Here is a 24,491-nt window from a genome sequence, read left to right as displayed (position 1 = left end):
CCCATTAAGCCTCCTAAAATTCTGATTATTAAAACTATTTTTTTTTTATACGAGGAGAGAAACAAATAATGTAACACTCATGAAAAATTAATCAAGATAGTAAAGCTTCTCTTAAAATAGCTCGTCTTCTTAGGGCTAATATAGGAGAGGTTATAATAGAAGATGAATCACTAATATTTCGAAATCTAGCTAAGTTAAATTCTCCAGTTACAGAATAGACAAACAAAAAGTGTAACACACTGTTAACATGGTTACAAAAATATACAGAAATAAAATTACAGTGTTAATTAATCTTATAAAAACAATTTCTAAAATAAGATCCATTGAATAAAATCCTGCTAAAAAAAAATGCTAGGTTTGCGAGGTTCATACATATACAAGTCAGCGGTATAGAAACCACTAATCTTCCTATGAGCCGAATATCTTGATATTCTTACACATTATGAATTATAGCTCCAGCACATATAAATAAAAGAGCTTTGAATAATGCATGCATTAAACGATGGAAAAAAGCAAGGTCTTTAAATCCTAGAGACAAAATCCCCAAGCTGACTGAGGGTGGATAAAGCAATGATTTTTTTTCAAATCATATTCGAAATAAGCTCAAAGCCCAGATATAAACATTATTAAAGAGATAAATAGTAAAAGAGTAGGCAAGATTTTTTCAGACAAAGCAGGTCTAAATCGAAGGAGCAGGTAAACTCCTGTTGTAGCAAGATTTGAAGTGTGAACTAATGCTGAAACTGGAGTTGGTGCAGCTATGGCAGCAGGGAGCCAGGCAGAAAAGGGGATTTGAGCTCTTTTAGTTATTGCTGCTATGACAATAAGCCGTTTTGTTAATTAAGTGCAGTTATTGTCTAAGCGAAACATGTAAAAAATAAAGTTTCAGCCTCCTTCAACAAACATAAGAGCAATTCTTAAATCAATAGCAACATCTCCAACTCGATTAGATAAAACAGTTAATAAACCAGCATTTGGTGATTTTTCATTTTGATAGTAAATTACTAAAGCGTAGGACACTAATCTTAAGCCATCTCATCCTAGGAGAATGCTAATTAAGTATGGAGTAATAATTAAGAAAACTATGGACAAGACAAAAGCTAGCACTAAATATATAAATCGATTGAAATTAGGATCTCCTTCTATATATCTTCCTCTGTAGAAAAGGACCATAGCAGAAATAAATGTAACAAATCCTATAAATATTAAAGATATTCAATCAAAAATATATGTTGCACCAATAGAGGATGAATTGATTGTTAAAATTTCTCATTCAATAACGCAGCATGTTTGGTCAAACAGACAAAAAAGAGGTATATACAATTAAATTAACGATAAAAATGTCAGAAAAACTATTCTTGTTAGGTGAATCAAAATTTTTCAAATCATGGTTTGGGATAATTTTTTTTTTTTTTTTTTTTTAGCACCACAAACTAACGTTCTAGCAATAAGCTACCCTAAAAAATTCAGTTAAAAAATACAAAGTTGTTTCGTTTTCAGTATATTTCAAGTTTAGGTTATAGCCTATCTCTATCTATCTATTGCCAGACGCCTCAATCCCGTTTGGGGTGGCCACAAACAAATCGCCTCCAAGTCGCCCTGTCCCCCGCCATTTCACTACCCTGCTCCCAACTCACACCCCCCTCTCTCATATACCTCTCCACCCCATCCCTCCATCTCATCCTCGGTCTCCCCCTCCCTCTTCCACCCTCCACCTCACTCACATACACTCTCTTCGTCAGTCTTTCACCCTCCATCCTCTCCACATGGCCAAACCACCTCAGTGTGTTCCTCATAACGCTTCCTATCACATCCACATCAACACCACAACGCTCCTTTATATCCTCATTCGTCAGCCTGTCTCTCCACGTGACTCCACAAGCTCCTCTTAAATAACTCATTTCCACTGCTCTCACTCTTGACTTGTGTCCTTCCAACAACGTCCAAGCTTCACTTCCGTACGTTAGAGTTCGTATCACAATACTGTCATGTAGTAACTTTTTTACTTCCATGCTCACTTCCCTGTTTCTTATCACTGCTTTCAAGGAACCAGCAACCTTTCTTCCCTGCTGTACCCTTTCAAGCACTTCACCCTCCAAACCTCCATCCTTACTCATCACACTACCCAAATACTTAAACGTACTCACATTTTCCAATTCCTCACCATCCAACCTCGCTATACATTCACTGACTTCACCTCTCTCAGAGACCATCACTTTACTCTTCCCTACATTCACCTTTAGGTTCCGTTTCTTACACACTCTCTCAAACTCATCCACCAAGCCTTGCAGCTCCCCTTCATCTTCACTCAACAACACAGTATCATCTGCAAACAACAGTACAGGGAGTTTCCAAACACTATCCTCTCTCACCAGGGCCACTCCAACATCCACTACCCTACCTTGTACCTCTTTTATTACCCCATCCATGTACAGATTGAACAACCATGGAGACATGACACATCCCTGTTTCAAACCAACTTTCAAAGAGAAAAATTCACTTAGTTCACCATCCACACGCACTGCAGCCTTAGCACCATCATACATACTCTTCACAGCATTCAACAACTTCCCATCTACTCCATATATTCTTAACACTTTCCACAATCCTAGTCTATCCACCCTATCATATGCTTTCTCCAAATCCATGAAAGCCGCATACAACTTCTTTCCCTTCTCTAGAAACTTTTCCACTAAAGATCTAAGAATGAATATCTGATCTACACAACCTCTTCCCTTCCTAAAGCCTCCCTGTTCTTCTCCAACTAATTTCTCTGTTCTTTCTCTAACTCTGTCTATAAGTATCCTACCATACACTTTTCCTATTATACTAAGAAGACAAATGCCCCTATGATTACCACACACTTCTTTTTCCCCTTTTCCTTTGTACAAGGGAATAATTATACCTGACTTCCAATCCTCCGGGATTGGTTATAGCCTACTAGAGTTTAAAGATATATTACCCAGACAAAGACATTTAAGATAAAACTCCATTGCAAATATTTTCTGGCTAAAAATTAGGCATAATTAGGTTTCTTTTCAAAATTAGAATAAAGAAATTCAATGTAGTCTTAAAACTAAATATCTTCGAACTTTTCCTGAACAAGAATAGAAAGCTCTGGAAAATACACCATGTTGACTAAGCGAGTAAAGATACAGAGTGTAAGCTGCTCTGAAAAAAGATAGCAAGCTAATTCCTAAGGCAGTTAATTTGTTTCAGCTAATTACTCTCATAATTAGATTAATTTCTCCTAACAAATTAATAGAGGAAGGCGCTGCCATGTTGCTAATTCTTAATAAAAATCACCATAGTGACATTCTTGGCATTAAATTTAGTAAACATATATTAATTAAAAGATTTCGACCTCCAATTCGCTCGTATACTATGTTTGCAAGCCAAAACAGTCCTGAAGAACATACGCCATGTCCTACCATTACAACAACAGCACCATTTATCCCCGATCATCCAAAAGTTAAAATCCCACATAAAACTAATCTTATGTGAGCAATGGAAGAATAGGCAATTAGGGACTTTATATCGACTTGTCAAAGACAAATGATACTAACAAAGAAGCCTCCTAGACTACTTAACCGAACTCATAATCACCTCAGATTTTTATTTATATCAGTAAAAAGAGGTAAACTTCGAATTAAAACGTAACCCCCTAACTTTAGTAAAACTCCAGCTGAAATTACTGATTTTGCAACAAGGGCTTCAACATGTGCTTTTGGCAGTCACAATTGAAATAAATATATTGGTAATTTTACAGTAGAAGCTATGATAGACGATATAAATCAAATGAGAGATAAAACTCTCAAATCAACTCTTTGATAAGAAGCTCCAATAGTTTGTTTTATAAATGTATAGTAAAGAAGCTAGGAGGGGCAAAGATGCAATAGAGGATAAAACAATGTGGAATAATTTATAGATCCGAAAGTTAATACTAGAAAAACTAAAAAGGCTAAATTAACTAACAAAAACCAACTAGGGAAGTATGAAGTAAATCTAATTTTTACTCTAGAAGTAATAATTAATGCTATGATTCAAACTCTTAATAGGATCAAATCATAGTTTAAATGGTCTCAGCCTAACCTAAATCCTAAGTTGTATAAAAAAAAAAAACAGGATTATTGTTATGCTATGCGTTTAAGGTCAGCTTCCTGTCCCCAGAACACCTAGAGTGTAGCTGGGTTCCCTTTTCTAGACTGGAGCGTAGACTCAGTATGAGAGGAACAGGAAAAACACAGGGCAACAACCTTACACGCGTCTTGACAAATTCTTTGCTGTGGAACAGGGAGACATACACACAACATGCTAATCAAAAATAATACATAGGCTGGTAGCTGGGTTTGGAGTATCACACAGGATACTAGATAGACAGGAGTCTCAGTTTAGGTCTGGGGGCAATACACAACTTTTACAGTCTTTGCGCAAGAGGTTATTTTCCACTAGGGAGGCAAAACATAGATTTTGCTAGTTCAGGGGAATTTCCTCTGGCACTGTCTTGGGTTCTAGTTTCACGGTAGTTGTCAGAGTTATGTCACTGTTTTCTGTTTTCTTGATTTACACATGACACTGAGTGTTTGCCTCTTGACTTACATAGAATAGATATGCACTGTTTCAGGTGTTTTTCCTGACTTCACTGAATCACACTTTCACTTATACTGCACAGTCCTGGCCTCTCGTCGTCAGTCTGTAAGAGCCATATATCACTGTCACTGTTAGGGACTGTCCTTGATCAGACAAAGGGGAAGGGGGCAGCCTGGGGACTCACAGTCGTCGGCCTGGAGTGGGTGGAGTCCCTTCAGGAGTCCCTTCATCCCACGGCCATGGGACCACTCTCAGGGGCATTGTCTCTCGTCGAGGGTTTGGGCTGGGCATTGTAAAGGGCCCCTCACTGTCGGGGCTGGAAACTGGGGTCTGGCCCTTAGGACTTGGGCCAAACAGATCCTGGAAGTGCTCCCTCAGGCGCCTGGTGGAGGAATGGCGTCGCCTTTGTCGGGGAGAGGTGCGGTCTCGCCCCGGGGTTTTGGGGGCACCCTCAGAGGGCCGTTGGCTGTGGCCTCCTTCCAGTGGTGTCATTGTCAGGTTGGGGCTGTGGCGTCGCTCCTGGCCAGAGTCCGTCAGGTGGAGGTCCTCCTCAGGGGCCAACTGGATGGAGAACAGCCCTGGAGATAACACCAGGCCTCTCCACCAGTCCTCAGGGCAGAAGTCCTCCTCCTGGTGGTTGCCTTGGTCTGGGTGAACAGAGGGGTACCAGCAAGGGCTGACCGCAGGTCTCCCTCGCATTGCGGAGTCACAGAGGATGAAAGACTTTGGTGTCCCTCCCCAGCGTGGCTATGGGCCGTTGCTGGGTTCCCTTGGGCAACAGACGGAGGATGGCTATGGGCCGTCCTTTCACTGTCAATGCAGCAGTGGGCCATCACTGGGGCCCGACTCCCTAAAGGGAACGCAGACTAAGTGTGGCTATGGGCCGTCGCTTGCCTGTCGGCACAGCAGTGGGCTGTCGCCAGAGTCCCGTATAGAGAGCGAGGTGTAGATGAGGAGCGGCTATGGGCCGCCTCCTGCCTACGGGTGCGGCTATGGGCCGTTGCCTGTGTCATGCCCTCTGAGGCAACTGCAGAAGGAGAGGGGGTGTACCTGTCTCTCCCTGGCACGGCTATGGGCCGTCACTGGTTCTGCAGGGGGCATGGGCAGCACCTGGTGGAGCGGCTATGGGCTGTCTCATTATTTGGCAGCCCAGCTATAGGCCATGGCCTTTTTTTGTGTGGCTATTGGCCGTCACTGGGGCCTGGCTATAGGCCGTGGCCTTTTGATCACAGTGGCTATGGGTCATCTCCTTTTTAGCAGTGCGGCTATGGGCTCTCTCTTGGTTGGCGTGGCTATGGGCCATTGCTGGGGTGCTACCTGGAGCTGTAGGGTCAGCTCCACTGTGATCCTGGTAAGGACTAGCTCGCCCAAGAAGTAGTGCACTTGGACTGGGGTGGTCTCATCGAGCACCTTCCGGACATGCCACACACTCTATCTACCCCCCGTTGTCTCCTCCTGGGGGTGTGGTGGCGACCTGGGTTGCCATGGCTGGTATTTCACCACCGTTGTCCGGGGAAAAGTCACGTCCCCATGGCTGGAGGTAGCAGGTCTTGGTGGTGCTGTTGACATGGGCCGGCGCCAGGTGTTGCAGGAGGGTCTTCCAATTCTTTGTGGGCTGATTCTCACCAAAATGAAGGTTGTAGGTGAGGAAGAGGATGGAGGGTTCAGGGGCTGTGTGAAGGAGCTGGAGGAGGTTATGAGGTCCACAGATGCGGTCCTTGCTTTTTTTTTTTTTTTTTATGCGAGGAAGAAGGAACCAAAGGCAATGAGCCCGCAATACTGTTCCCTCCAAGAGAAAAACAAAATACAAGAGAGAGCCAAATTCAAGATCCATTCATTTCGAGATGCCTGGACACACTGCGTTTGAAAGACTGGAGATCATAGGAAGCAGGAATTACAGACAGAGGGAGACAGTTCCAGAGTTGACCTGTTGCATAAATGAAGGACTGGGAGTAACGGTTGACTCTTGCATTAGAGAGTTGGACAGAAAAGGGGTGAGAGTTTGCTGCTAGACGGGTGCTACGCACCCGTCGTAGAAGTGGAGGAATGCATGCAGACAGTTCAGAGGAACAGTGACCATTGAAGTAGCGATAGAAAAGAGATAAAGATGCAAAACTGCGGCAAAGAGACAGAGGCTGAAGGGAGTCAGTGAGAAGGGGAGAGTTAATGAGACGAAAAGCCTTTGACTCCACCCTATTGAGAAGAGCTGTATATGGGGAGCCCCCCCATACATGAGAGTTGTACTCCACACAGGGGCGGATAAAACCCCTGTATAGAGTCAACAATTGTGCAGGGGTAAAGAAGGAACGGAGTCGGCTTAGCACACCCAATCGCTTGGAAGCAGATTTTACAAGAGATGTACTATGATCTTTCCAAGACAAGTCCCGAGCAAATGAAACCCCAAATATGTTCAACGATGATGCAGGATTAAGTTGAGTGTTATTAAACATAAGTGGGTATACCTGTGGAAGATTTCATCGGGTTGATAGGTGCAAAAGCTGAGTCTTTGATGCATTAAAAACAACCAGATTATTTTTACCCCAGTCAGAGATACAAGCCAAGTCAGACATTAGGTGTGCCATAGCCTCATCTCTTGCCTGTTAAAGTAACTGCTGAGATGGACGTTGTGGGAATCGAATGGAAAGGTGGAGTCATCAGCATGTGAGTGGGTAGGGTTAGATGTACAGCTTTGAAGGTCATTGATGAATAAAAGGAAGAGAGTTGGTGATAGGACAGAGCCCTGAGGAACACCACTGTTAATAGATCTAGGAGAAGAACGATGGCCGTTTACAACAGCGGCTATAGAACGACCAGACAGGAAGCTAGAGATAAAGGCACAGATAGAAGGATAGAAACCGTAAGAGGGCAGTTTAGAAATTAAAGATTTATGCCAGACTCGATTGAAAGCCTTTGAGATGTCAAGTGCAATGGCAAAGCTTTCGCCAAAGTCCCGAAAGGAGGATGACCAGGAGTCTGAAAGGTAGGTGAGAAGATCGCCTGTGGAGTGTCCCTGACGGAACCCATACTGACGATCAGAAAGAAGGTTGTGATAGGAAAGATGCTTTAAAATTTTTCTATTAAGAATTGACTCGAAAAGTTTTGAGATACAGGATGTTAAAGCAATTGGACGATAGTTAGAGGGTTGGAAATGGTCACCCTTCTTTGGGACTGGCTGAATGAGAGCAAACTTCCAGCAAGAAGGAAAGGTACAAGTTGACAGACAAAGGCGAAAGAGTTTGCCTAGACAGGGAGTAAGCACAGAAGCACAGTTCTTGAGAACAACAGGAGGGACTCCATCAGGCCCATATGCCTTATTAGTACTGAGGCCAGCAATGGCAGAAAATACATCAGCTGAAGAAATTTTAATGTTAGCCATGAGGAAGTCAGAGGGGGGAAGTGAGGTAGGAACAGCACCGGAATCGTCTAAGGTGGAGTTGGAGGAGAAAGTCTGAGCGAAGAGATCTGCTTTATCAGTAGAAGAAATAGCTACAGAGCCATCAGAGTAGAAAAGAGGAGGGAAGGATGATGAGGTAAAGTTGTTAGAAAGGTTTTTGGCAAGGTGCCAGAAGGAGCAGGAAGAATTCGAGTTAGAGAGTTGAGAGCATTTTGTACAGATGAAATTATTTTTAGCAGAGCGAAGAACAGACTTAGCACGATTCCGGGCAGAAATGTATAAAAGATGTGATTCAGGGGTGGGTTGGCTCTGGTACCTTTTATAGGCCCTCTCCTTGTTGCGGACAGCATTAGAACAAGCGTGATTAAACCAAGGCTTTCGTGCATTAGTCAAAGGATATGAGAAAGGAATGTATGCTTCCATGCCCGAGAGAATAACCTCCGTAATGCGCAAGGCACACCCAGATGGCTCCCGACCATGGAAGCAATAATCATTCCAGGGAAAATCAAAGAAGTACTGCCTGAGGGCCTCCCAATCCTCAGCTCCAAAGTGCCAGAGACAACGTTTTTTTGGAGGGTCCGCAGGCCGTACTGTAGCGATAGGACAGGTTAAGGTGATAAGGTTGTGATCAGAGTAGCCCAACGGAGAGAAAAGATTAACAGTGTAAGCAGAAGGATTAGTTGTAAGTAAGAGATCAAGTATGTTGGAGCTCTCTCCAAGGTGGTCAGGGATACGGGTAGGGTGCTGTACAAGCTGCTCTAGGTCATTAAGGATAGAAAAGGTGTAGGCTTGTTCACCAGGTGGATCAGTGAAAGGAGAGGAGAGCCAAAGGTGGTGGTGAACATTGAAATATCCAAGAATGGAGATTTCAGAGAAAGGAGAAATGGATAGAATGTGTTCCATCGTAGAAGTAAGATAGTCAAAGAAATTTTGATAGTCAGTAGTATTAGGAGATAAGTAAACAGCACAAATATATTTAGTCAGAGAATGACAGGAAAGCCGAAGCCAGAGTGTAAAGAATTCAGAAGAATCGAGTTCAGGAACACGAGAGCAAGATAAGTTGTTGCGTATATATACACAACAGCCACCTTTGGCTTTGAAATGAGTATAGAGAAAGTAGGAGGATACAGAAAAGGGTCTGCTGTCAGTTGCCTCAGACAGCTGAGTCTCAGTTAGGAAAAGAAGGTGAGGTTTAGAGGAGGAGAGGCGGTGCTCAACAGAGCGAAAGTTAGAGGAAAGGCCACGAATGTTGCAGAAATGAAGAAGAAGAGAGTCAGACAGTGGTTCCAGTCACCTTGAGTCGTCACCGGGAGAGGGGCTGAAGGTGGGGGCATTTATGGTCCCCCCCCTGGGGACTCCGAGGCTATGTTAATCGACGCCATTTTTTTTTTTTTTTTGACAAGGAAGTGTGGTGTGTACTGTGCATGTAGTTTGGTGTTGATAGTTGGAGAAACTTGTATTGGAGAGCATGCTGGTCTACTCTCTGTGTTACTGAGAGACTGAAAAAGTTCAGCAAAGGGGGATGGTCGGGACCTAGTCCCGAGGGCTGATGAAACGGGAGCTCCAGCTCTCCCTGTCATCAGCTTTCCATCCACCTTGGGAGTACTGCCCTGCTCGACTGGTGCTACAGTCTACTCCGAGGGTTGGTGCCCAGGTGGCATGTCAGATTCTCATGGTGGGAGGTGTGTGTTCCTCTAGGGGATCGGATTGAATGCTGGATACTGAGGAGGCGATGGTGGTTTTATGCTGGGGTAAAGCGCCGTGGCATTCCCTCGGGATAGGGGTAGGTGAGATTTGGGCTTGGTGTAGCATGAGTGTGATGGCAGTTGTGTTGGGAGTGTGGATGGAGGGGGAGGTTTGCTCCGTGGACGGAGGTGAGGTAGGTGGGGTGGGGGAGGGGGTGTTGGTGGTGTATCTTGCGGTGTTGGAACTTCGTAGCCACCATTTATATATATGTAACTCTTTAATCTTGTAATAGGTGAGTCTTGAGTTTTGGTTAAAGTTATTTAGGTAATTGAAGAGCAGGAGGAGTTAAAGATGAATACAGGGAGTTGCTCTTGATTTATTATCTTGAAAGAAAGTCTAAGTTGAGCAGCATACGTATTATACAGGGACTTGATATACTAACTAAGTCTAGTCAGACTCCTCTTCTTATTCGCGCTCCGCTACCTGCCTGTCTCGCTCTCTCTGTCTCTGCCACACTCTCGTCCCTGTTGTTAGCCTCCTTCTCCCTGCTACCTGTCGGTTGTATGTCCAGTCCCTTTCTGAGCTCTGATTCCTACATTCTTGTTTAGCAGGGGTTGTGTCACGTGTGCTATACTGTTGTGGAAGCTTCTAGAATACTGTATGTCTGTGTGTATGTACTGCTTCCGTTGCACGATCAACATTCCCTCACTAAAAGAGTTGCAAGCTAATTTCCTGTTCCCACACCTTGTCTGGTGCTCTGTCTGTCTGTCTATCTATCTATCCATCATGCTACCTGTTATGATTTGTATTTATAATATGGAGTCCCGACATCGCTCAGTCACGCAGTTGGCGGTCCTCCAACAGCAATCATCATTGACATATGCTCATCTATTAATACATAACATTGATTATAATATTGTACAGATATAATATTCATGTTAATATTGCAATGATTCAGTAATACTACATTTTAAACAAGTTGTATACATAATTGAACAAATGGTTATTGTATGACATATTGTAAGATGTGTATGTATAATAGACATGCATATAATTGTGCAATGGTAATATTGCTAGGTCATTATGTTACGTATTGAGTTATCCCTTTAGTAATGCCTAATATTTCACCTAACTTGTGTGATGATCCTGTTAATACAGAATTGTAGTAACATTGTATGAATTGTTACATAATATTGTAGTAACATTGTTGTAATGCATAATGTAACATTGTATGAACTGTTACATAATATTGTAGGAACATTGTAGTAATACATAACTGTAACACTGTATGAATTGTTACTTAATATTGTAGTAACATTGTGGTAATACATAACTATAACATTGTATGAATGGTTACATAATACTGTAGTAACATTGTGGTATTACATAACTGTAAGATTGTATGAATTGTTACATAATATTGTAGTAACACTGTAGTAATACATAACTGTAACATTGTATTAATTGTTACATAATACTGTAGTAACATTGTGGTAGTAATACATAATTGTAACATTGTAAGAATTGTTACATAATACTGTAGTAACATTGTAGTAATACATTATTGTAACATTGTATGAATTGTTACCTAATTGTACTGTAATTGTTACATATCGTTTGTAGTTACATAATTGTAGCAAGTGTAACATAATGCAATCGTTTGTCGTTACATAATTGTAATAACTGTAGTCCTGACATCACTAATCCGGTCATGCTGCGGTCGATGATAGTGATGATTGTCTTGCCACTGGCTCGTGGAGAACAATAATATGCTTTTTGTTTCACTTATGGAAGGAGTTTATGTGGTATTTTGCCATTGGTAGTAACACTTACACCTATTTTCATGTGTTTGTTATGCGATCTTACTGTTTTTTTTTTTGTTTTTTTTGTAATTCATCTTCTACAGTTTGTTTTTCTTCGTTTGTCTACGCTTTTCCTGTGTTGTCCGAGGTTGCATAATTGCTGGCTAATTCCCCTGGGACCCTTTTTTAAGGTTTAGTTTATATTGCACAGATATTACTGAAAATGATATTATATAGCTGCATACTTTTTAATTTTATAAAAAAAATATATATGCAATATATACAGTATTAACTATATACACTGACTTGTTGTTCACTTGTACCTATCGTGGGCAATATATGTATCAGCACTGTGTAGAAATCTTTGTCTTCACGATTGTGTGGAAGATGTTGTTCATTCTTGCTAACGTCATTTGTGTTAGCCATTTTTTTTTTTCTAGTTTTCATTGTAACTTAATTTGTCTGTTTCCACTAGGTAACCTTAATTAATAAATATTTAATACAGTTCTTTTAACCCGAGAAGTCCCGTCGACGTATGGGTACATTGCAACATTTTGCATTTGCCAGTCCCGACGACATGCTGGTACGTTGCGCAATTGCAAGGTTCATAATTTGCACAATTTTCAATTTTCGCGCGTGATTTTTCGTACATATACATGGGACACCTTCCTCTATTCCTCTACAAGATACCAAGCAGGGACAATGCCTTACACCGCATAACCTCCCCCCCCCGCACGCCATTGTCTCGGCAATTCACCTGTTACCAGTGACCTGGCCAATAAAGACATTCAGAGCCAGGGTAATCCCCAATCGATGACAATGTGGAGGACAAAGTTTACATAGCATTAGAGGAAGAAACAGTCAGAAATGATGATCAGGTAATGTGGCAAAAGAAGGTCAGGTATGGTAATGAGTTAGTGAGTGAAACAATGCTTATAATGCCTATATTACTGTTTGAAAACCAATATACTTTCGTACTACATATAAATTCGTAACAAATAAATAAATACCGTTTATGAGTGGTGTGAAATACTTACCCTCCCATAGAACTCGTTTTCTTTGGTGCCAGCCTGCTAGAAAACCCAGTAAGGTAAGGAGGTACCGCTACCTGGATCGAGTATTTTAAACCTCAGGTGAGTGATTTCTCTATGAATTTTCGATGTTTCTCACCAAAAGTGGAGGTTTTAGCCAAAAAAAAAAAAAACGAAAATACCTCGGGATTGTGGGGTGTCAGAGGTGCGAAATAGCTCGAGACGTGATGGGTTAATTGCTCACTGAGTAACTGTGATAGTATATTTTCTTTTTTACTTTGTGGATGTATAGTTGTATGTATGAAATATGTACCAGGTATTTTATGTAGGTATAAATGGTAACACTCGTTGGTAGTAAATAAATGCTATAATAAATGCATGAATATATACAGTATAGAATATTTATTGTTGGTGATTATTTAATGATTGGAATACGCAGATAACTGAAGTATGTGTACGTAAGTTGTAACTATACAGCATGTTTTATATGTTTGTGCAAAATGTGTTGTCTATCACTATGTCTATTACTGTGTATTGTATAAATGAAGTAACTATGTAACTCACTAATTTTTACCATGGTGGGATTGGTGTTAGTGGTGGTGCAGGTGGTGAGTTGATTGACGTGTTGTGTGTTGTCCTTAACTTCTCAGCAAAATGCTAGGAACGTCGACTTTTCACACTGGTAGCTGTGGTGAATAAATGAGTAACGATGAGTAATACTGAGTAACGGTGAGTGGTGAGTGAGGGCTCTGGGTCAGGGCCACGTGGTATTTGCTGCCGTCATCACCCCTGCATCAGCGTTGTGGTGGTGGTGGAGGTGATGGGTAGGATGGAGAGAAGGTTGGGGTCAGGTGTTGGATGTAGTTGTGGGTTGTGAGCTAACTCTCGCTCTTCGTTTGCTTGTTTTATTTTTTCTTTCTCGATGTATTCTCAGTCCTTTTTGCTTGTGATTTACTCGTTATGGGATGAAGAATGTTGCTACTTGTAGGTGTGTGTAGATTATAGAGATGTCTTGTAGACTTGTCACTTGTAGTTGATCGTAGATGGTTTTAGTTCGTTGGTTCGTCATAGAAATTGGAAGATTGTTTGTATCAGTATTTTTTTAAACTACTGGCAAGGTGTCGTATGACCTCTTCACCTCTACATCAGCGTGATGATCAGGGAGATGGAGGGGGGGATTGGAGAGAATACTGTCAGGAGCTGGTTGTGAGTTATTGGTTGTAAGAGGTATTGTTTTTTTCTATCTTGATAATGTAGACTCAACTGTAGACTTGTAGACTCGTAGGCTTGTAGACTCGTAGACTCGTAGGCCTGTTGCTTGTATTTTGTAGGAATTCACTGTAGATTTGAAGATGAGGTTCGTACTTCAGCTGACACCATTTATTGTTGGAACTTCGTAGCCACCATTTATATATATGTAACTCTATAATCTTGTAATAGGTGAGTCTTGAGCTTTTGTTAAAGTTATTTTGGTAACTGAAAAGCAGGGGGAGTTAACCCGAGGCATCCCATCGACGTATGGGTACGTCGCAACATTTTGTCACAGCTAGACCCGTCAATGTACTGGTACGTTGCGCAATTGTAAGGTTCATAACTTGCACAATTTTCAATTTTCGCGCGTGATTTTTGGTACGTATACACGGGACACCTTCCTCTATTCCTCTACAAGATGCCAGGCAGGGACAATGCCTTATCCCGCATGACCTTCCCTCCCCCGCACGCCATTCTCTCGGCAATTCACCTGTTACCAGTGACCTGGCCAGTAAAGACATTCAGGGCCAGAGTGATTCCCCAATCGATGACAATGTGGAGAACAAAGTTTACATAGCATCAGAGGAAGAAACAGCCATAAAAAAAAGTCAGGTATGTTGATGTGTTAGTAAGTGAAACAATGCTTATATTGCCTATATTACTGTTTGAAAACCAATATACTCTCATACTACATATAAATTCGTACCAAATAAATAAATAAATACCGTTTATGAGTGGTGTGGAATAATTGCCCTCACATAGAACTCATTTTCTTTGGAGCCAGCCTGATAGAAAACACAGTAAGGCAAGGAGGTACTGCTACCTGTATCGAGTATTTTAAACCTTAGGTGAGCGATTTCTCTATGAATTTTCGACATTTCTCACCAAAAGTGGAGGTTTTAGCAAAAAAAAAAAAAAAAAAATCGAAATTGGTCGGGACTGGGGGGAGTCAGTGGCAGAAAATCGGTCGGGACGTGACAGGTTAAATATGAATACAGGGAGTTGCTCTTGATTTATTATCTTGAAAGAAAGTCTAAGTTAGCAGCGTATGTATTATACAGGGACTTAATATACTAACTAAGTCTAGTCGGATCCCTCTTCTTATTCGCTCTCTCCACTACCTGCCTGTCTCGCTCTATATCTCTCTACCACACTCTCGCCCCTGTTGCTAGCCTCCTTCTCCCTACTACCTGTCGGTTGTATGGCCAGTCCCTTTCTGAGCTCTGATTCCTACATTCTCGTTTAGCAGGGGTCGTGTCACTTGTGCTATACTGTCGTGGAAGCTTCTAGAATACTGTATGTCTGTGTATGTACTGCTTCCATTGCACGATCAACATTCCTTCACTTAAAGAGTTGCAAGCTACTTTCCTGTTCCCACACCTTGTCTGGTGCTCTGTCTATTTATCTATCTATCCATCATCTGTCTGTTATGATTTGTATTTATAATATGGAGTCCTGACAGTGGGAGGGCATGAAAGGTGGCCAGAGCGAGTGATGGTGGTTTTCAGGGTGGGCGTGGGCGATGAGGTGGGCGTTCGACCTTGTGGTGCTCTGGGCGTGGATGGTGTGGGGTCGGAGTGGGAGGGTGGTTGTGGAGGTGTTTGAGGTGCTTGGCTGTGGATGGGGATGGTGGGTGGGGATGGGGTGGTGGCCGGAGCAGGGGGGGGCGGCGTATGGGCGTGTGAGGGCGTCTTGGTTCCAGGAGGTGGTGGCTGGGTGGTGGGTGATGTGGCATAGGGTGTGGGAGGTGACAGGGATGGTGGCGAGGTGGGTGGGTGATGGGTTGGTAATTTGCAGCGTTGGTGAGATGGTAGGTGAGGTGATATGTAGCATGACGGGCGGGGGAGTAGAGGGTGAGGGAGAGGAGGAGGAAGGGAGGGAGGAGGAAGGCAAGATGTAAAAATTGTAGGAATTGGAAGGAGGGTCAGGGGTGGCGGCTGGGGATGGGGCGGGGACAGGGGAATGTGGGGCAGGGGCAAAGGAGGTGGTGGGGGACAGGGGAATGCGGTGCAGGGGTAGGGGAGGTGGTGGGGCGGAAAGGGCACACGTGACAGTTCCTGTAGGGGGGTGTTGTTGTAATCCACGGTGACTTGGTAGGGGTAAGGGACATGGGTGATGGTGTACGGGCCAGTGAAATGGGGGGAGAGTTTATGTGAAATGGGGAGTTTGGTGATCATCCCAGAGTAGCCCGGCTTGTAGGGTTGTGGGAGGCATCCGGTTGGAGGTCGAGGCCGTTTTGCAGGTGGTGGAGTCGCCTCTTGAGGTGGTGGAGAGGATCAGACGTGGGGGGTGGGGAGGGTGGCTGTAGGTGTTGGCATAGGGGCAGGAGCAGGGCGCCTCTCCAAACACATGTTCGTGGGGTGATAAACCGTCCTCTCGAGGGCAGGAATTCATTCCCCACTGAACAATTTTAACATGTTCTGGCCAATCCTCATTTTTGGTTTCCTCGATCTGGGTGAGGACTTGGTTCATGAGGGTTCGGTGACTGTGTTCACAGACGGCATTTCCTTGTGGCCAGTAGGGGGAGGAAGGGGAAATGTAATACTCGAAAAACTTTGCTAGTTCTTGCTATATACAGCTGATGAATTTTGGGGCATTGTCAGAGTGCAGGGTTTGGGAAATTTCAAAGTAGGGAAAGACATGATGGACCAGGGCATCGGCTACAGCGACAGCATGGTGTTCTTTGGCAGGACAAGCACTGGTAAATTTGGAGTATGTGTCTATGAAGGTGATGATGAATCACTAGACTGACTTGGGTGGTAAGGACCCCACAACGTCTACAGAGAGTAACTGCCAGGGTTTGTGGGCGGTGATGTGTCCCGAAAGGCGGGCAGTGCGGGTGGTGTCCTTCCCTAGTGCACAGGCTCTGCAGGACTGGGTGATCTTCTTTGGAAGGCTGAGGGGCTGGGGGTCCAGTATGTCATTGAACACCTGGAGGAATTTTTTCATACCCAGGTGGATCCCATTATCAGAATGGAGGTGTCTCATGGTGTCCAGGGCAGTGTCGAGGACGAGGATGATGTGTCCTGATGGGGTGAATAGATGGTTGCCCTGACGGTGGAGTTTGTCGAACAGGTGGGGAGGGATCGAGGGGAGGTCAGTCCTTGTCAATGCCATCATTGAAGGAGTTCCGTTTCTTGCTGTATTGTGTGGATGGGGAGTCGGGAGAGGCCATCGGCGTTGGTATGGAGTTTGCTGGGGCTGTAAGATATTTCGTAGTTAACCCGCCGTGTGCCGGCTATTTTCAGCCCTAGCGGTCACCCCAGTGCTGGATACTTTTCGACCATTTTTTTTTTTGGTTAAAATGATAGATTTTGATGTGGAAACAACAAATGTCAACATTAAATGCTCACCGAGGCTCGGAAATCAGTTTTATTGAGTCCTGCATACTCGTGTACAGGTATAGCCGCTCTCTCACGCTCACCACGTACGTGAAAGAAAGCCATTTTCTATGTAAGTTATACTCAGGTATTTATGCTGGGAAGGTATAGCAATGTTCAGTACACTTCTCTGATTACTTATTACTGCAGCATCTATCACAATTTGCATGCCTTTCTGACTGTGAATGCATTATCTTACACTTACTTGAAGATAGGTACAACCTGACTTCATTACATACAGTCCTGGCACTTACAAGAAGGTATTTACAACTTGACTTCACTATTTAGTCCTTACACTTACAAGAAAATATTTACAACTTACACTTACATGAAAATATTTACTAAATGCCTTCACTATGTACAGCACTGGGTGAGGCACACAGGCAGAGTGGGCAGAGCGAGCGTGAGGGGGGGAGCGAGTCAGTGTACTGCCTTGACAGCCTGGGGGATGGTGGAGGAACAGTTACCTTACATGCCTGCCAATTTTTTCCCGCGAATCTTGAAAAATGCGGTCACAGTGAAGTTTTTTATTTTAAACCATTTTAAAAAGGCACTGGCATTGGCTGCGGAATTATGTCAGACCGTTTTAAAATGGCACTGGCATGCGGCGGGTTAAATTCTTTAGGGTCTCTCACCATCTGATGAGCTGGGGGTTGTGGGCATCCGATTGCCGAAGCCACTGGAGTGACTGGTGGTCCGTGATGATCGTTACGTGCATCTCAGATAGGTAAGCCCGGAAGTGTTCAAGGGCCCAGATGATGTCTGGGCACTCCCGCTTGGTTGTGCCATAATTCCGCTCGGCCTGGTTAAGGGTAATCGGGGAAGGCGATGATCAGGGCAGTGATGAGTTTGTTTTTGAGCTCTTGAAAAGTGGCCCATCTCTCGTTGGTCCAGGTGAAGGGTTCTCCCTTCCAGGTCAGGTCATGGAGGGGCTTGGCAATGTTGGCGAACCCCTTTACAAATCGACGGTAGTAGGAGGTAAGGCCCAGAAATGCCTGGACCTCATGGACATCTCACAGTAGAGGAATGTCTGTGATGGCACGCAGTTTGTCTGGGTCGGGGCTATTCTGTCTCCAGAGATGATGTGCCCCAGGAAAGAGACAGTTCTAGCAGCCAGGATGCACTTGGAGGGCCGGAGCTTGAGGCCGGCTTGGCTAATCCGTTGGAAAACTTTCCTGGGGCACTGGAGGTGATCGGCCCATGTTTTACTGAAAACAATGACATCATCCAGGTATGCCAGACAGATTTCCCAGGTGAGGTCACTAAGGACAGACCAAGAGAAGGTGGCAGGGGCATTGTACAGGCCAAACGGCAGGACTTTGAATTCATAATGTTTCCCGTTACTGGTGGAGAAGATGGTCTTTCCTCTGTCATCAGGGTGCACGGGGACCTGCCAATACCCTGACTGGAGATATAGGGTAGAGAATCAAGAGGCGCCATATAGGGAGTCAAAGGAGTTGTCGATCCTGGGGAGAGGGGTGGCATCCTTGATAGTTACGTCGTTGAGGCGGCGGTAATCTATGCAGAAATACATGGTACCATCCTTATTCTTGACGAGGACAACGGGGGAGGACAAGGGCTGATGGAAGGTGAAACAATGCTGGCATCGAGCATTTCCTGGACCTGCCAGTCTTCCTTTGCTCATTGTTTCGGGTTCTTCTGCCAGGCTGGTTGGCAGATTGGTGGTCCTGTGGTGTGAATTTCGTGCCTCAGGTAGGTGGTGTGGCTGATATCTGAGGGGCCTGACGCAAAGAGGTCCTGAAATTCCAAGAGGAGATGGTGAAGGGTGTCCGATTGATGAGGGGAGAGGTGGTCGGGGTTGGGGGGCAAGGGGGTGGGGGAGGAAGGGGGGATGCTGGGGCACGGCTCTGCTTCTTCCATTTCTCCCACCACGAACCCCTTTGGTAGCATGTGGGGGGACGTGGTGATGTTTGCAATTCAGACTGCCGCAATGTTTGGGGGGAGGAAGGTGGGGTGCAGGAGACAGGCTGAGAGTGTTCCGGGCGGCAAGTTGGGGGAGAATAGGACAGACGTTCCTGTAGGCCTGTTCAACAGCAGCCATGCTTCATGTTGGGGGGAATCGTTATTGTGGAGGTGGTGGTGTCTGGGAAGGGAGGGGATGTTGGCTGGGTGAGGTGGGAGGTGGAAAAAGGGGCAGGGGTGGGGGACAGGGTGTGCAAGTGCACACCACCTCAGGGGGCTTGGGGAGGGGAGGGGGGTTGGGGGTTTTCGGAACTGGAGCTGCGGCTTGTGGCAGTCAATGGTGGCTTGTAGTTACTGCAGCAGGTCCAGTCCCAGGTATCCATCATAATTACAACAGGTGGAATCAAACACTGTGAACTTGTGTTGTGAGGATTCTTGCTGGTGGATGTCGGTGCAAAGGGCCCGGGTTTCCCCATGAATGGGTAGGGGGCCATCCCCTGCGTCTACCAGATAAGTTGACATAGCGATAAGCGGTCCAAAAGCCGACTTATGACGGGAGCAGAAGTGGCTGTACAGACAAGACCTGGCCGCTCCCGTATCGACCAGAAGCCTCGCTTTTACCCCGTTCAGCCTCATCTTGTCATAGACTGGGGGGTGGTATCTGAGAGAGGTGGCCCCTGCCACTGTGGGGAGGTGTGGGGGCATTCCTAAAAATCCAGCTGTTGTTGGGTTCCCTCTTCTTCCTATGGCTCCATTTCCCTGGGATCGGCATCTCCAGCAGGTGCTGGTTCATCCTCAGGGCCCTCGTTTTCAAGGGAAGACACTTTGTGTCGGCCTGGTGTGTTAGCTTGCGCCTGGCAGCTTTGAGCTGTTCGCGGATGTCATGGAGTGGACATTGGTGGCTGCACATGGAGAAATCCCAGGGGTTGATTGAATTGAGGTCCTGGTTCTCCTTGTGGCTGGGGCACTTGGTCATGGGGTGAGCCCTGGGTAGGCTGGGTGTCGGCATAGGGCTCGTGTGGGGTAGAGGAGGTCGTGGCTTGTGTGGTGTGGGCTTATTCGTGGGGAACTTGCTAATCACATTGATTTGCTGGGGGGCAGAGGGGGAAGTTAAGAGTCGCCGAATGAGCTGGATGTCCCTGTCGAGGTCCTCCGTTGGGTCATGTATGGTGCAATGCTCCTTGACCATACTAGGAAGGACTCTGATGTGTGTTGTTCCCGGGTTTCATTATCTGTCTCCGGGTAAGTGGTGATCATGAGCCACCTGGCCTAGATCAGAGTATCGTCCAGGTTACCGTCGTATGTTGAGCTATCCAACTGGGATAGTGCCACTACCCTTCCAAGCAAGGGTGTGATGGCTTGCATAACCAATTTGGTGAAGTTCGCCCATGTTAACTAGGGGACGACTTTTGGTGCAATGTTGGCCACAGCTTTGCCCAGTAATGGTAGCATGACAGCAATTTTCTGCATGTCATCTTTGGACCCAATATCCAGCAATGGCTTAACTATTGATAGATATGTGTGGATGTTATATTGTTCTGGGTCAAATTTGGGCAATTGCATGTTTGGTTTCGTTGTCATTTTGCCAATTTCCCTGTTTGCTCCTCTCTGTGTATGCCCGAGACAAGAACCACCGTTGTCCACCAGTGTTATGCTATGTGTTTAAGGGTTGGCTTCCCGTACCCAGAACACCTAGATTGTAGCTGGGTTCCCTTTTCTAGACCAGAGCGTAGACACAGTATGAGAGGAATAGGGAATAAAACACTGGGCAACAACCTTACACGTGTATTGACAAATTCTTTGCTGTGGAACAGGAAGACATACACGCAACATGCTAATCAAAATTAATACATAGAATGGTAGGTGGGTTTGGAGTATCACACAGGATACTAGATAGACAGGAGTCTCAATTTAGGTCTGGGGGCAATACACAACTTTTACAGTCTTTGTGCAAGATGCTATTTTCCACTAGGGAGGCAAAACAAACATTTTGCTAGTTCAGGGGAATTTGCTCTGGCACTGCCTTGGGTTCTAGTTTCACGGTAGTTGTCAGAGCTATGTCACTGTTTTCTGTTTTCTTGATTTTCACACTGACACTGAGTGTTTGCCTCTTGACTTACATAGAATAGATATGCACTATTTCAGGTGTTTTTCCTGACTTCACTGAATCACATTTCCACTTATACTGGACAGTCCTGGCCTCTCATCATCAGTCTGTAAGAGCCATATATCACTGTCACTGTTAGGGACTGTCCTTGATCAGGCAAAGGGGAAGGGGACAGCCTGGGGGACTCACAGTCATCGGCCAGGGGTGAGCGAAGTCCCCTCAGGAGTCCCTTCGTCCCACGGCCACGGGACCACTCTCAGGGGCGTCGTCTCTCGTCGAGGGTTTGGGCTGGGTGTGGGAAAGGGCCCCCTCACAGTTGGGGCTGGGAACTGGGGTCTGGCCCTTAGGACTCGGGCCGAACAGATCCTGGAAGCTTTCCCTCATGCGCCTGGTCGGGGAGGGGTGCAGTTTTTCCTGGGGGTCCTGGGGGTGCCCTCAGAGGCCCATTGGCTTTGGCCTCCTTCCAATGGTGTAGCCGTCAGGTTGGGGCTGCAGTACCGCTCCTGCCTGGAGTCCATCAGGTGGAGGGTTTCCTCGGGGGCTGACTGGAGGGAGAAGAGCCCTGGAGATAACACCAGGCCTCTCCACCAGTCCACGGGGTAGAAGTCCTCCTCCTGGAGGTTGCCTTGGTCTGGGTGAACAGAGGGGTGGCCTGCGCTCCTGCCAGTAGGCAGGGCTGACTGCAGGTCGTCCTTGTGCTGCAGAGTCACAGGGGGCGAGGGACTTTGGTGTCCCTCCCCGGCATGGCTATGGGCCATTGCTGGATTCCCTTGGGCAACAGATGGAGGGCAGCTATGGGCCGTCCCTTAACTGTCGGTGTGGCAGTGGGCCATCACCGGGGCCCGACTCCCTAACAGGAACACAGACGAAGTGCGACTATGGGCCGTCACTTGCCTGTCGGAGTGGCAGTGGGTCGTCGCCAGAGTCCCGTATGGAGGGCGACGAGTAGACGAGGAGTGACTATGGGCCGTCTCCTGCCTATGGGCGCGGCTATGGACCATCGCGTGTGTCATGGCCTCCGAAGCAACTGCAGAAGGAGAGGGGGCGTACCTGTCTCTCCCTGACGTGGCTATGGGCCGTCGCTGGTTCTGCAGGGGGCATAGGCATCACCTGGCGGAGCAGCTATGGGCTGTCTCCTTATTTGGTGGCCCGGCTATAGGCCATGGCCTTTTTTGTGTGCGGCTATTGGCTGTAACTGGGGCCCGGCTATAGACAATGGCCCTTTGGTCGGAGTGGCTATGGGCTGTCTCCTTTTTAGCAGAGTGGCAATAGGCCATCTTTTGGTTGGCATGGCTATAGGCCGTCACTGAGGTGCTGCCTGGAGCTGTAGGGCTATCTCCACCGTGATCCTGGCGTGGGCTAGCTCGCCTGAGAGGTAGTGCACTCGGACTGGGGTGGTCTCATCAAGTGCCTTGCGGGGACTAGGGGGTGCATGGCCCGGGTGAACTTATGTCCATTTAGACTGTACATGCCGTGCGCTCTGTCTACCCCCCTGTTGTCTCCTCCTGGGGGTGTGGTGGCAATCTAGGTTGCCACAGCTGGTGTTTCAATACTAAAAAACGGCAAATATAAACGATACAATTAAAATTCCTGTTTGAATTAAGGACCAGTCCCTTACGAATGCTATTAAATTAGTAGTATAAGCAAAGATTTTAACATTGTAATCTATTTAAAGCTCCGATGTAGTCGTTCCCATGGGAACGAAAATGGAAACTAATAAGGCTAACTCTAGGGTTCCCTCCAGGCTGCCAGATCCAAGAAGAAATAAGAGAAAAATACTTCAATTCCGACTAGAAAAGACAATTAGACATTTAAAAGAAAGATTCCATGTATAATGAATTCCAATCTTAGCAGGGTATTAACAAGTGTTTTCAGTTAGAGACGAAAGCTCATAGTCCCCTAAACAATAAAATAAATGCAATAAACAAGAATAAGCTAATTGAAGTTAACATTAGTTTTAATAGTTTAAAATGAAACCTTGGTCTTGTAAACCAATAATAATTTTTTTTTCTTAAAACACCGAAAGATTGGAGTGATAATGTATCAGCTTGCTTTTATTGTTTTATTTTCTTTAATTTTTATGCATTTAATTCATTCTACATCAACAGACCTTGTGTTAATAATCCAAACATTTTTAATTTCAATTGCTACAGGATTGTTTGCTACGAGTTATTGATTTTCATATATTTTATTTTTAATTTTTCTGTGCAGAATACCAGTACTATTTATTTATGTTGCATCTTTAGCACCAAATGAACAATGTAAGGTTAGAAGTGAATTTTTTAAAATCTTTTTTTAACACTAATAATTAGATTTGTTTTAATTTTTATGGACCTATTTTGTTAACAAATAAAATTGGAGTTACCACAACTTTTCTATCACAATATTCTGACATCAGAAATGCTGCCATGATTGCAAGAAAAATTTATAATGAACCTAGAGCTATATTGACAATACTTATTATCAGTTATTTACTTCTTACTTGTAACTGTAAAAGTAATGAGCTCGTCTTCTAGTCCTTTGCGACTAATAACTTACGATAACACCACTACATAAACTTCATCCATTACTAAAAATTGCCCAATGGGGCATTAGTTGACATGCCAATTCCGAGAAATATTTCTATTCTTTGGAACTTTGGATCATTAATTTGATTATGCTTAGTTGTTCAAATTGTTACTGGTTTTTTTCTTGCAATACATTATGTAGCACATATCGACTTAGCATTTTCCAGAGTAGCCCATATTCAACGAGATGTAAATTATGGGTGATTGCTGTGAACTTTACAAGCCAATGGAGCATCATTCTTCTTTATTTGCTTATATCTTCATATTGGAAGAGGGATATATTTTGGTTCTTATATAATTTTTCATGCATGAATAGTGGGTGTCATAATTCTCATTTTAGTTATAGCAACTGCCTTTTTAGGTTATGTTCTACCGTGAGGCCAAATAACTTTTTGAGGTGCCACAGTAATTACTAACTTGTTTTCAGCAATTCCATACATTGGAACTTCTTTACTTCAATTAATTTGAGGAGAGTTTTCTGTGGAGAATACTACTTTAACTCGTTTTTTCACTTTCCATTTTTTATTCTCATTTGTTGTTGCTGCTGCAGCTTTAGTTCACATTTTATTTCTCCATCAGGTTGGCATTAACAATCCTTTAGGTGTACTAAGACAAGCTGATAAAGTTCCTTTTCATCCATACTTTACTTTTAAAGACATTGTAGGATTTTTAGTGATGCTAATGGCCCTTTTATTGCTTACTTTACTCCATCCGTATCTCTTAGGAGACCCTGATAACTTTATTCCTGCAAATCCTTTAG

This window comes from Coenobita brevimanus, chromosome 88 (assembly GCF_032717465.1).
Source record: "Coenobita brevimanus isolate Jiangsu-jjx chromosome 88, ASM3271746v2, whole genome shotgun sequence".
Classification (NCBI taxonomy): Eukaryota; Metazoa; Arthropoda; class Malacostraca; order Decapoda; family Coenobitidae; genus Coenobita; species Coenobita brevimanus.
This window is presented reverse-complemented; position numbering follows the sequence as displayed.